Source organism: Bactrocera tryoni, unplaced genomic scaffold (genome assembly GCF_016617805.1).
Source record: "Bactrocera tryoni isolate S06 unplaced genomic scaffold, CSIRO_BtryS06_freeze2 scaffold_25, whole genome shotgun sequence".
NCBI lineage: Eukaryota > Metazoa > Arthropoda > Insecta > Diptera > Tephritidae > Bactrocera > Bactrocera tryoni.
Window position 1 is genome coordinate 20261440 of NW_024395977.1, and position 15425 is coordinate 20276864.

The window sequence follows — 15425 nt, forward strand, 5'->3', positions numbered from 1 at the left end:
TTTAACAGTGGATAACTTGGTGGATAGTAATTGTAGTTTGCTCCTTCAATACAAAAAAGCAAGGAAACAAAGTTTTTTGCGTAAAAAAGTGGCTTATGACTGAAATTTTAAAGAAGAGGACAAGAGTGAAATCGCAAAATTTCTTTAAAACAATTCGATTTTTTCCTCCAGATATATATATTTATCACATAATATGATGCTTTGCAATATTGCCGCAGTGATTGAGACTCGAACATCCCCATTCTCAACTTGTTCCAGTACCAGAGAGTCCCAAAAGTAATATTTTTGATATCATTTTCCATTATACCTAGATCGGACAAAATAGTACAACATAAAAGTTGACTACAAGTAGTTTCGCAGAAATCTATTCATATTCTACTTCTGGTAACAAATCCAGAAAAAAATAATTCACGCCATTTTATATTTAATTTGCAGGGATAGTTAGTAATGCCACAATTCTGATTTCTTTAGCTCTGCGATCTGAAAGTACCGTTGGAAAGAGGAAGTCCTCCCGATTAAAAAATATATACAAATACAAGTAGGTACTGCAAACGCTTAGTTAACGATATATTCGACTTTAAAGTAGAAAAATTAACAAAATTCGAACATTTCAACAAACTATTTCACTACATTTAACCCACTTTATGCACATTTTTCACTACTAATTCATTTAATTAAACTGTAAATATTCAAACAAATTCACAATTTACACATTTTGCAGGTTTTATATATAAGAAATTTATAATTTTAAAATCACCTTTTACACTCGTAGTGAGCATCATTTAAGTGCTGAACACAATGCTCGCGACACGACATGGCAGCATGACAGTGAACTGAAAATGGCGTTATGACAAGTATGATAGAGAAAGAGATTACGCAATGCGCATGTTTGCTTTCAGTCAGCTGTTCTTGCTGACGTCACGATTGACTTATTATTCGCCCGCGCTTTTGAAAGTGAATTCGATTGTGTTTTCAAGTGTTGTATTAATTGTGAAATTTTATATTTTTTAAAATGCGTTGCCCAGTGTTCGGGTGTAATAATAATAATGGTAAAAATTGTGCTACAAAATGGAGATTTTTTTATTTTATTTTTTCCCTAAAGATAAAGCAGTAGTAAAACAATGGATAATTTTTGTCGTCGTACGGACAAAATTAATGCAACTTGCAGTTTAACCGTCCGGTCAATGACTGGGTACCCGGGTATCCATTCCAATCTACGTGCCAATTTTTCTTAACTCCTCCTCAAAAAAATTTTATGGCCGCCTGGATCCCCAAAATTAAAGTTATTTGACACCCATTTTCCGTCAAAATTTTTTAGAATCAACTATTTATTAAAAGTTATTAACTATCAAACTTGATACCCCCTCCGTTCAATAACCAGGTAACCGCTGAGATTTATATATATAAATGACGGGTTTACACATACTTAAGAGATTATTTATCAAAGTATTCAGATAATTATATTTTTAAATTAATAATAGACAATATAGTTTACAATTTCTTTTATTTTAACAATAATTCTTGTTATAAACAAGAACAAAAATAGTTAGAAAGAACAAAATAACTCCGTTTTTATTTATTTTAGTAATATTTTTTTCTATTTTTTTACTATTTGTTTATTTATATTGTTTTATTTATTATGATACAGTGCTATATAAGAATTAAAGTATATTAAATTATTCTGTACATCTTTCACATGTCGTGGTTGTAATACAGTGTTCATCACAAATAGGTTTCTCACATACTGAAAATATTTTTCTAGTTGTGTGACGTTTTTTGAATTCACTTTGAAGACATTCGTAGCTTACACCAGTAATCTTTTTCCTTCCAGTTGAATCGCGAAGAAGAGATTCAATCGCCACTTTCGTTGAGAAACGCCTCATAATTTTTTCATTTTTGAACAAGCATTTTATGATTCTCATAATACAGAATATATGCTGTAAGGCAGGCAATATTGAGAATATTGTAAAAAATGCTAGAAGCCATCGTTGAGTTGATCTTTTTGTAGTATATCTACCAAGCATTTTATCCATCGTCTCTACTCCAGCTTGGACCAGTTATAAAACTCGTTGATTTCGGGTTTTTCTTTTCACTATCACTAATTTTTGCTTCGTGATGCATTGATGATAGCACAATTACTACCTTGTTTTTTTTTTTTTTTTGGCACATAACTACATAGGGTTACTTTTTCATGAAAGCCAAACACAGTGGATAATTCTTCTCGAGTTTTTGAAACAGCCATTGCTGGTGGAATGTATGCTTTATTTTTCTTCAGAGTAAGAACAATCGTCAAGTTCCAAGATAGTAAAAATTTTGATAATGGAAGAGTTGTAAAGAAATTATCCATAATGTTTATACCGGATCCTTTGTATGGTGCCACCAAGTCTTTAACAACTCTTTCACCAACATTTTTCTCACGACCATCTTTCGATTTCCCAGTGTAAAGCTGTCCAAAAAGTGGATACGAATTTTCAGCATCAAATATCCACCATACTTTAATTCCATATTTATCAGACGTTGATGGAATGTATTGAGTGAATCTAGTTCGACCTCGGTATGGATAATGTTGCTCGTCGATTGTTTGGTATTCTGCTGGTTTATAATGTTTTGCTAAATTACTATTTAACATTGTCCAAATGTCTCGTATTGGAGTAGCTTTATCACTTTCTAAGCGCTGAGCTCTAGTATTGACATCGTCAAATCGAATAAAAGGAATAATATTCCAGAAGCGATTGATACTCATTGCTGCGCAATATAATGGATACAGCTGCATTGTCAGTATTTGAATTATTTGCGCCAGAAGTTATCAAAATAGCCAAAAATGCATAAAATTCCAGCAGCTCGAGATTTTTCCACTCCAAATGTTTTTTTTTCTGGATTTTTTTCATTATATGCTATTTACGTTGAGATTGCCTTTTTATTAGTATGGTGTATAATGATAATATTTATTTTGTATATTTTTTTCACTTATCTCGGTATACTTTCTACGCTGTTCACTACGCTTGTAGAATTCCAACTGAACACGTTTCTTTCTTTTCAGCCGACATGGAAAGGGGAGGGGGACGGCTTAGGTACCTAAATATCCCTTGACCTTGGCACTCCGCTTTCGTTATTTCTACGAGAACTATAGACTATGTCCCCATATATAGTTATTTCCTATGCCATGTAGCCAAAATTTTTTCAGTATACTAACGACTTCTACATCTGCTCCACCTGGGTACCCGGGTACCCGGTCATTGAACGAATGGTGAAAGTTTGGTCATTGACCGGACGGTTAAAACGGATAATTATAGCATTTTGATTACAATAATTTTACTTTTATAACCAAACACTCTTGCATGTTTAAGTTGGCGGAATCCAACTAAGTTAATGCCTAGCGCTTTTCCCACGTTAACCACTGCTCCTGCAGAGGCTAATGAACGGCAAAAAAGGTTCCAAAAAAGAGATGTTAACAATAATGTTGAAGAATACCGCCCTTGTTGAAGTAATTCAAGAAGACGAGGTTGGAGAGGCACCTTAAACTGCAGGAGAGGAGGTCATCGATGAGATAGACGAGAAAATACTGCATTTGGAAACAGAAATGTTAGTCCGAATTGATATTGATGAAGTATTTTTTTCTTACATAAGTTTCTGTATTTCTTATTCTTTTTAGACAAAGGCTGAATAGTGTTGTTAGAACTTTGAATAAGTGCATAAACGAGCAGTCATCAGCAGTGTGACCATTTTAGCATTTTTGCAGCTAAATTTAGCTTTTTTTTTTGTATTTAGCCGCAAAATTTTCATTTAGCATTTAGCATTTTTCTTAGCTTTTTGCGATTATTAGTTAAGCATTTTTTAGCATTATTCTATTACCAACGATCTCATACAAAAATGTGATAAAAACATGTATGATAATGATATTTCGACCGACTCTTCGGAAGTTGAGGAACAATATTCATTTGATAATGTATTTAGTTTATAATTAAAATGTATCATTTGTAAACAAATGATATTAAAAAATGTACTGAAATGCTATTAAATAGCGATTTAAATGTTTATGTTATTTTTTTTTTATATAAATATACATATACATATCGTCACCTGAAATGCAAAATAACGTAACAACATTTTCGGAAATTTACAGTGGCATGAATGAAACACGAAATAAAATGGAACATGAGTGAAACAAAATTTTGATATTGGTTAAAACTAGTTTATATTTGATCGAACCAGAAAATGTTGAACATATGTAATATTATGTAAGTATCTTGAAGTAGTGAAGCGTAATCTATAAGACATTCAATTTCGAATTTTTTGATGATACGTTATTTTGCATTTCAGGTGACGATATGTATGTATCTACAAACCAATGTGATATTGAATTGAATGATCACTTTTTCTTTTATGTTTGTAAGACTCTTTATGATTCTTTTTTATTCAATAAATAGTTTTTTTTTTGTTGTTTGCCATGGCTCAACAATACATGGTTGAATTACTACATGACATTGTTTTATTCTAATGAAATATATTTCTAAGGCAACATTGAATACAAAATTTTTAAAAAATTAACGCTTTATAGTGATCATTTTATGTAAAAAACGTTTTTATATTAAGCATTATTTTTTGGCATTTTAATATTTTTTTAGCATTTTTTAGCATTATTTTAATGCTGATTTAGCTGCAACACTTTTTTAGATCTGGTCACACTGGTCACCAGGAATTAAACGCCTTATACCATGTTCAGACCGAAAATTTAAAAGATTAGATTATATTTAAGCATTTTATAACCCAACAGTGTTCTCACTGCCGTTAGAAAGATCAAAAAACAGCTGTTATTGTCATTCAAGAATTCACATCGCTTAATATTTATCAAAGGAAAAGATTGTCACATAGTATTTTGAAATAAAAAGACGGCTTTTTTTTAATTTTCAATATAAAGAAATAGTGGATGCATTTTTTCATTTGTTAAGTCGATTTTCAGATGAAATTAGATTCATTGCTTTAAAAAAAAATTGTTTGTTTACATTTTTTTCCCTTTGTAGTGTCTAAATCAGCTGTGATAATGTAACAGATTTCCAGTGCTGAAAAGTAGATTGCGCAAAATCAGAGTCGCCCAGAGAGATTTAGCGTGGATAAGTTTCAAATCATTTCAATGAAGTGATTTGGAACTGTCATTTTTGTATGGCGAATTCTTGATAAATTTTTAAGGTTTGTGGGATAATCCATTCAACAGCCGAAGTTGTGTGATTAAGTGTCGGTCTGAACATGGTATTAGGATTTCCATTAAAACCTCGGAATTCGACAGAAATAATTTGGAGCAAAAACTTAGCTACATTTTCACCAACGGCCAGGTAAGTGCCAAAAAAAAATATTATAAATTATATTATACCCTCTGCGAATGGTAGGCACCTTGCCGCGGTGCAGGGGCTTCGGCGCAAGGCATACTCGGTATCCCCCAGCCGGTGTGGGTGGTGCTGAAGGGCACTGCTCAGGCAGAATGTCGGGCACCGCATGCGTGCGTCAACCAAGAGCTACCACCTCCTAATCCAGGGTGTTATGCGACTCCCGGGCCCATTGGATGATTTGCAGCCAGGAGGTAAATTCGGCTGTATTCGAACGGAGCCTCCCCAACACCGGGCCGAATTGGGGAGTAACTGTGGCCTTACCGCTTCAAGGGGCTCTGGCGTGGCGGACCTCCTAGTTCCCCATAATAATAGTAGACCCGACAGCTCACCCTGCTGAGCCAAGGGTCGTAAGACAAGGATGAACGAAAATAACAAAACCACAACAAACAACCCAACTACAAGGCAACGATCCAGGACAACGACCACGGACAAAGAGAAGGTAAGCAGCGTAGGCAAAGAGGGTCAGGGAGCTAAGCGGAAGGAGCGGGCGCTTTTTGAGGAGCATGCGAGAGAGGATGATGACGACATGCCCTCATGCAGCGGCTCTCGCCTGGCGAGAGTGCCCTCTGCCGCCGCAGCAGCTACGACCGCCGCCAAGACCCCCTTAAGTAGGCCCAGCTGTTCAGACTCGGGGGAGTCGCACCGGCCAGCGACCGGTGGCGCTCGTAGCAGGAGGAGGAGGCGCAGAAGAGGTGGGCAACGCCCTCTCCCAGCAGCTGGAAAACCCGGCGGGTGTGACGACCCGCACAGGAAGGGTATGAGTGGTGCCAGCATGAAGTGGTACCTGCGCTATCTCCGGGACGGGAAGACTCCCGAGGAGGCAGAAGCTATGGCAAGAGGACGGAAGGAAGGGAGCAATGCATCCCCAGTTAAGAAGCGCAACAGGGACCGCAAGGCGTGGCGACGGAAGGGCGGCGCCCACGGACACCCACGCCCAAACAGCGAAGCGGAAGAGCGGCCAGCTCACGCCGCAGGAGCCCCCCAGAAAACACCCGAGGAGGCAGAAGCTATGGCAAGAGGACGGAAGGAAGGGAGCAATGCATCCCCAGTTAAGAAGCGCAACAGGGACCGCAAGGCGTGGCGACGGAAGGGCGGCGCCCACGGACACCCACGCCCAAACAGCGAAGCGGAAGAGCGGCCAGCTCACGCCGCAGGAGCCCCCCAGTTCCAAAAGGATGAAGGGCGGCAGCACCAGGAAAGCCGGTAGTCAACCATCCGTACCAGCTCCACACCGAGAGGAGGAGGGGGGGGGGCGCAGATATGCGGATACTGTTAAAGTCATCCGCATGGCTGTACTTTCTCAAAACTACCCGGCGCGGTTGCTCGGATCGGAGGAACTTAACGCGCTCCAGGACATCATAATGGATGAGGTTTTCAGAGGAGACGACTACGCGGCGTCCTTCCTTGGGGTTGACTTCAAGGGAGGTATGATACAGATTGGCTGTAAGGACGAGAGATCCGCCAACTGGCTGCGGGTGTTCGCCCCAAAGCTGGAAAAAAGGCGGAGGACGTGCCAATCATGCACAGCATGACTATGTTCTCCCCCCAGTGCGGCGACAAGCCATACGAGTTCGCCCTAGGGTTGGTGAAGAACCAAAACCTGGGCCTCAGTATCGCAGCCTGGCGTGTCGTCAGCAGCGAGCTAGAGAAGCTAGGGGATATCAACGGTTGGAGATTGTACTTGTACATAGACGATGAGTCGTACAAGTACGTCCGAGCAGCTGGCTTCCGCCTGTATTACAGGAGCAACACGGTGGTAATGCGGCCTCACAAGCCGGCAGCCATCGGGAGCAAGGGAGCTGACAAGGCTGCGGCTCAGGAGAGCGGGGGCACCGCAAAACAGGCAGCGACTGTAGCAGCCCCGGAAGCAGAAAGCATGCAGGTAGATGAGGTTGCGAGTAAGCCCAGCGTGAGCAGGGATGAGCGGGCTATGCCTGCGGCAACCCCAGATAATCCGGATGTCAGTTTCTGCGGCCAAGGAGCAAAGCTACCCTCCACGCAGGAACTCCTTGAGGGGCTAGGAGACCCACTGGATGGCAGTGCGGTTGACGGCGGGGACGAGGATTTGCTCCTCCTCGAACCACTACTGTAGTGACCGTCAACACGGAAATTGCCCAGGTGAACCTGCATCACGCGGCGGCAGCGTCAGCTGTCATAGCGGATAAACTGGGTATCCTGCTGATCCAAGAGCCTTGGGTCCATAGAGGAGAGGTTAAAGGCCTCAAGTTGGAGTGCAACAAGGTAATCTGGGATCTCTCTACCGAGAGACCTAGAGCTTGCATAGTGGTCAGGAATAACATTGAATTCTTCTGTATTTCAGAGTTCCCGACGCAGGATCTGGTGGCGGTGCAAGCCAAGGACTTCGAAGGCAGGGACTCCGTACTGGCTTCAGCCTATTTTCCGGGGGAGGCATCCACGGCACCCCCGGTAGTGGTGGAAAAGCTGGTGGAGCATTGCCGAAGACACAGGCTTCCCCTCATCATTGGCTGTGATGCGAACGCCCACCACCTAGAATGGGGCAGTACAAATTGCAACACAAGAGGTGAGTCTCTTTTAGAGTACATATTAGGTAATAGCTTAGCGATAGAGAATGTAGGGTGTGAGCCCACATTCATAACTATAGGCAGGAGGGAGGTGCTGGACATCACCTTGAGCAATGAGCACGCAAACGGATTGGTCTCACAATGGAGAGTCTCAACGGAGCCCTCTTTGTCAGACCACAGGATTGTAAGGTTCAGGCAAAAGGTAGAGGTCAGACAACTTCCCGCCAGACGCAACTCTCGGAAGGCGAACTGGGATACCTTCCGAGAGATACTAAGCGAGGAATTAAGCAAGAGGGGGCAGACTGATAGAAGCGTTTCAGCCCCAGAAATTGAGAGTAGGCTAACGGAGCTGAACGGGGCTGTTATCAATGCCTATCATGGCAAGAGTGCCCACAGACAGTCGAAACTGTACCTGGTGGTCAAAGAAACTGGCAGACTTTCGGAAAAAAGTACGGAGCCTATTTAACAAGGCGAAACGTACGGGGGTCTGGGAAGAATATAGAAGCTACCTCACCTTATATAATAAGGAGATTAGGTCTGTAAAGCAGGCAAGCTTCAGAAGATTCTGCGAAAATGTCTCCTCCAAACCAGAAGCGGCTCGGCTGCATAAAGCTCTGGCTAGAGGTACAACTGACGTAGTAATAGCTATAAAAAGAGGTGACGGGACTTTTACGACCAGCGCAGAAAACAGAGCTACGGAGCTTGTGCGGGCGCACTTCCCGGGGACTAATCGGGAAGACCAGTGTCTACCCGTGATCGAACACAGGCCATCCCGCGAGGATTGGAGGATAGCCAAGCAGTTGTATACGGCGGACTCGATCAGGTGTGCAATGGCCTCGTTTGAGAGATTCAAGTCTCCGGGACTGGATGGCATCTTTCCAGCGCTGTTACAGCAGGGGGAGCAGTTTTTACTGCCATACCTGGTTCGGCTGCTGCGAGAGAGCCTCGCAATGGCGTATATCCCTGAAGTATGGAGGACAGCGAAGGTGATCTTCATACCCAAAGTAGGAAGGAAAGATTACTCATTGGCGAAATCGTTCAGGCCAATCAGTCTGACTTCTTTCCTGCTAAAAACCATGGAGAAGGTCGTGGACCATGACATAAGGTCGAAAGCGCTGGAGAGGGCACCCCTGCATGCGGCTCAGCATGCGTACAGAGCGGGCAGATCTACCAGTACTGCTCTGTACCAGCTAACCCCTGAGATAGAGAGTTCTCTGGAGAACGGGGAGGTGATGCTTTGCGCTTTCTTGGACATCGTAGGTGCCTTTGACAACACGTCTCACAGGAGTGTTGCCAGAGCACTGGAGAATAGAAATGTGGCAGCACCGGTGCGTAGATGGATAGAAGCTGTACTACGCACCAGAATTGCTGAGACCACAGTGGGAGATAAAAGTATTCGTCTCGGCACAACAAGGGGCTGTCCACAAGGGGGTGTGTTATCACCTCTGCTGTGGAGTCTTGTCGTAGACGACCTGTTAGCAATGCTAACGGACAATGGGATCCGTTGCCAAGGGTATGCGGACGATATTGTTATTATAGCCAAAGGCAAATATGAGGACACTCTCTGCGACATGATACAAAGAGGTCTAAACCTGGCAAAGGGGTGGTGCTGGGGGCACGTGGACCTGACCTTGGTCAAAGCAACAAAGGCATGAATGGTGTGCAATCGGCTGGCGGGTAAGTCCTGGGGCTGTAAGCCAAGGATTGTTAGGTAGTTGTACACCATGATAGTGCGACCGATAATCACGTACGGGGCAGTAGCCTGGGCCTCAATAGCGTCGCAGACTTCGGTAGGAATTAAATTAACGAAGCTGCAGCAGCTAGCATGCGTCTGCATGACGGGCGCAATGCGCACCTGCCCAACGGCAGCTATGGAGGCCCTGTTTGAACTCACACCGCTTCACTTAGTTATCGGCAAGGTAGCCAAGAGCACGCTTCTGAAAATAACGGCAGAAGGGTTTGGCAAAGGAAAGCTAATCTCGTCCCAGAGGATGGAAAAGATAAGTGGCAATATACCAATCGCCCTCCTCCCGAAGAACAGCACTACCAAAACGGTTAACTTCACTAAGAAGTTTAAGGTCACACTCGAAAGCAAGGATGGGTGGAACAACTCCACCCTTGAACTACTGCTGAGGAACAGCACTTTGAGGTGGTACACCGACGGCTCAAAAATGTCGGAGGGAATTGGTGCAGGGATCGCGGGTCCACGCACCAAGATCTCCATACCTATGGGGGAGTTTCGGAGCATTTTCCAGGCGGAAGTCTTTGCCATAAGTCGGTGCATAGAGATATACCTCCATCGCAAATATCGCAATGAGCGGATAGCCATACTTGGCGATAGTATGCGAAAGCGATCTCCTCCTACGAGATCAGGTCGCTGCTAGTGCAGGAGTGCAGAGAAAGGTTGAACAAACTTGCGGAAAGAAACCAGGTGCACCTAATTTTGGTGCCAGGTCGCAAAGGAATAGCCGGTAACGAACTGGCAGATGAGCTCGCTCGCTCCGCAGCCTCCACCAAAATGGTAGGCCCTGAACCCTTTACAGGGGTGGGTCCCCGTACCATAAAGGAGCTACTTCGCAAAGAAGAGGGAGTGGGCAGAAAGATGTATTGGCAACGAACTCATGGCATGCGGCATGCCAGGTTGCTAATGGGAGGGTACAACATGAGCAGGTTCAAAGTTGTAATCAACCTCCCCAGAAATAAGCTTAGGCTCTTGGTCGCATTTTATACTGGCCACTGCAAGTTAAATAGGCATTTATATAACATGGGCCTATCTTCTTGCACTAATTGCCGGTTTTGCTACATGGAGCCTGAAACACCGGAACACCTGCTGATCGACTGCACAGCTGTCTGCAGACGCAGGATTAAGGCCCTCGGATCCATGTTTCCGGACAGGGATTGCATCGTCTCACTAGCACCCAGTAGAATGTTGGATTTCATCGATGCGCTGGGGCTAAGTGAGTCCATGTGATTTAGGAGAGGGCACAGTGCATTCCTCATAAATAAATCTAATCTAATCTAATCTATATTATAAACCTAAAACTACAGAAAACATTCTTTTATAAAAATGTATTCAAGTTAACAAATGCAAATATGTACTAACATACAAACTAAGTTTTTGCACTGTTTCTTATTTTAATTATAATAATAATCTTAACAAAGAATTTATCCCATTTATTTATACGCATGTATGAGTAACATATCTATCTCACGTACATACATATTTAACAGTAATCATCCAGGCGTTCTCACATTTCGTCTCTTATACTAAGAGATAGGAGCTCGAAGCGTGGGTGACGACATGAAAAATTAGTCTCAGTCAATCACTTTTGGTTTGTCATTCGAAGTGTAATAAAGCTAATTGTTCAAAGTACAACTAAACTTCGTTTTAATCTTTCTGGCGCAGTCGGTAGGATCTGTGAAAAAGATCCTAATAAAAAACGAACCTACATTCTCTGTGAAAAAGTGAAAATTCTTATTCCTATTTTTAAATATCCGTGCTGAAAAAGTATATTATAAACTTTGTTGAATGAACTGCCTACTATCAAAATAAATAGTACTGAATATTAAAAAAAAGCAAAAAACAAAAAACAAAAAAAAAAAAACCATTTGTACACTCGCGTCGAAAACGACCTTCATTTAATCTTCAACGTGATCTTTCCTTGCTAATTTGACTTCGGTGTGATTTTGAATTGACCTTCACAAAGAAAGTACATGAATTAAAAACAAACAACGAAATAATAACTAAAGCAACAACATTTACCATATCCACATTGTCCTTCAATTAACCTTTTCCTGCTGTGGTGAATAATTTTAGTGTAACTCTACCACAAAGCGCAACAACAAACAGTGAAGAGACAAATTCTAACTCTACAAGAAGGGCAATATAAAAGAGTAATTGATACGTAGATCACAAAAGGTGAAATGCACATAACATAAAATACGCAGCAACAAAATAAGTAGATGGACATTAATACAGAACTACAGTATTTGAGTGAAAACTTTCAAACATTGAGCATAAACTCTACAATCAATATGGCTGAGGAACAACGAAGAAGAGAACTCGTGCTGCAGAACATTAAATTAATTCAGGCCTTTGACGGCATTAGCAATTATTTGGCGCTTTACATCGACATCATTGATTCGATAATACCTCCAGTATTACCATCGTTACCAGAACAACGAGCATTTTATTTTAATAGCGTTTTACGCACTTTGCGAGGACCAGCGTTAGACGTCGTAAGAAGAGAGCAACCGGTTGACTGGGCAACACTGCGGCAACTTCTAATTGACGAGTTTGGTGTGCACACTCCAATATCAACACTTATACTGCAAGTTAGTAACATTAGGTTTAAGCACAGCGTGAGAATTTTATGTGAAGAAATAAATAACGAAATTTGTAAAATTAAAGATTGTATTAAATTAAAAACTGCAAGTAGCTCTACCAAAGAATTTCTGAACAATGAACTAGAACAAATTAGTATGAAAACTCTTAAACGAGAATTACCAAACTACTTAACAGCATTAATTAATGCAAACTTAGCCACAGACATTAAATCCGCAATTAAAATTTTAAAAGAAAATGGTGATTTTGATGATGACAGAAACATAAATAAGAATAAACAAAATAGAAGAAATAATACACTTATAAATAACCGAGCCCCTAATTATTCAAATAAAAATAGCTTTTATCGAAACGAATTTGAATACTTTTCCCAACCAGATAGAAACCATTTAGGGCAGACTTTAAATACAAATAACTATTACACGGGAGGGGTCCCATTAGGCAACAATGATTTTAGTAAAATGCAATCCAGACAGATTGATCGCGTTCAACCTCTTCAGCCAACGAATTTCAGTTCTCCGTTTAACATAAGCAACAACCGTAATACTACCAATTTATGCAATAACCTGCAGACAAATTCATTTCAGGCATCAAAAAAAGATACGACAAATTCAAATCAGTCCAGAATTCGTAGATATGGACGACCTGAGCCAATGGAACAAGATTTTTCAAATTTTCAATTAGAAGCCTCGGAACATTACCCACCATTAGATTAACAATAAACAACAAACAGATACGGACTCATCAGTTAGCCTAATTAGACCGTTTGTACTTAGTAATGAAGCTATTCAAGTTAAACCAATCGTTTTAAAAACAGCAACAGGAAAAGTTTTGTTAGACAAAGTACAAGAAGTCGTTACCTTTGGAAACCAGAATTTAAAACTTTTTGAGTTTGACTTTTCTAATAACTATGAAGGGCTTTTAGGATTTGATATATTAAAAAAACTTAACTCAAAGATAAATTTAGAAAATAACACTATTATCTTAAACGACCAGATGTATAACTTCTTAGAAATGAAAAATTCAGATCAAAATTTCGATAATTTACTGAATATTAGCAGTGACGAAGAAGACGGTAATAATTTTAGACTAGACCATTTAAACTGTGAAGAATACAAAAAGCTTAATGAATTACTAAGAAAATTTAAAAATATTTTTTATAAGGAAGGAGAGCAACTCACTTTTACACACAAAATAAAACATAAAGTAAAACCCATACATGAAGACCCAATTTATGTATGTTAAATCCTACAGATACCCAGGAGTTCACAAAGCCGAAGTGAATAGCCAGATAACAGAAATGCTCAGGCAAAAAATTATTTGCCATAGCGACTCTCCATATTCCGCACCTCTCTGGGTTGTACCAAAAAAAAAGGATTCATCTGGAAGAGAGAAATGGAGAATAGTGTTTGACTTTCGAAAACTAAATACGATAACTGTAGATGATAGGTATCCTATTCCCAACATGGACGAAATTTTGGATAAATTAGGTAAATGTATGTATTTCTCTACAATAGATTTGGCACAGGGATTCCACCAAATCGAAATGGACCCTGCGGACAGAAAAAAGACCGTATTTTCCACCCAGAGTGGACACTATGAGTTTCTACGGATGCCTTTCGGGCTAAAAAACGCCCCCGCAACCTTCCAAAGGCTGATGAACACAGTTTTGGATGGGCTAGTTGGAAACATTTGTATGGTATATTTAGACGACATCGTCGTATTTAGTACATCACTTCAGGAACATATCGAATCGCTCGATAAGGTTTTTCAAAGACTAGCTGACGCTAATCTGAAAATACAGTTAACTAAAAGTGAGTTCTTAAAACACGAAACAGAGTTTTTAGGGCATGTGGTGACTCCAACAGGCATAAAAGCCAACCCAAATAAAATAGAGGTCATTATAAATTATCCTATACCTAGAACAGAGAAAGAAATAAAGCAGTTCTTAGGTCTGGCGGGATTCTATCGAAAATTCATTCAAAATTTCGCAAATATTACTAAACCTTTGACAAATTGTTTGAAGAAGGGTAATAAAGTAAATAGCGAGAATAAAGAATATCAAAACGCCATAAATACCATAAAAATATTGATTACCCAAGATCCCATATTGGTATACCCAAACTATGATAAGCCAATTACCTTACCTACAGATGCTTCTAATGTGGCTTTTGGAGCAGTTTTAAGCCAGCAAGGTCACCCTGTTTACTTCGCGAGCCACACTTTAAACGAGCACGAGCTTAATTATTCGACCACGGAGAAAGAGCTTTTAGCAATGGTTTGGGCTACTAAGTATTTTAGGCCATATTTATATGGGAGAAAATTCATTATTAATAGCGATCACAGACCACTTCAATGGCTGCATAATTTAAAAGAGCCGAATACCAAGTTGCAAAGGTGGAAGATTCGCCTTAACGAGTATGACTTCGACGTGAAGTACATCCCGGGAAGGGAAAATCACGCCTCAAATTGCGCAACAATTCATTCCGCTGATGAAGACAACGAAAGTTTTATTCAAATAACTGAAAGGCCCTTGAATGTGTATAAAAATCAACTCAAAATAGTTAGAGGTAAGCAGAATAGTAGCAACATGAAAAAAGTTTTCGCAAATAATTTGACTTTGATTACTTATAAAGATCTAACTACAGGGTATATAAAAGAAATAATTAAAACTTACCTTTTAAAGGACAAAACAGTGATATATATGCCAGACAACTAAGGAATTGCAAAATATTTTGGAATATTCTGAATTTAAAGCTATAGTAACAGAAATACATATAAGTGCACTTCACCAGGGCATAGAGAAAGTTGCAAAATGTTTCAAGGAAAAATATTATTATCCAAAATATCTAAATGAAATTTCCAATATAATTAATTGTTGTGAACTTTGCAATCACTGCAAAAGTGATCATATTGCCAATAAGCTTCCATTCAAAGTTACACCTCCCGTGTTCGAAATACGAGATAAATTTGTGGTTGTCTTTTGGAAATGGGATAATGAATATTATTTGACATGCATTGATTTGTTTTCTAAATTTGCTATGGTAGAAAAGGTGAAGGCGCTTAACTGGCTGGAAGCAAAAAAATCATTGCTGAAGGTATTTAATGCTATGGGGCCCCCAAAAATTTTGAAAATAGACCAAGATCAAGGTT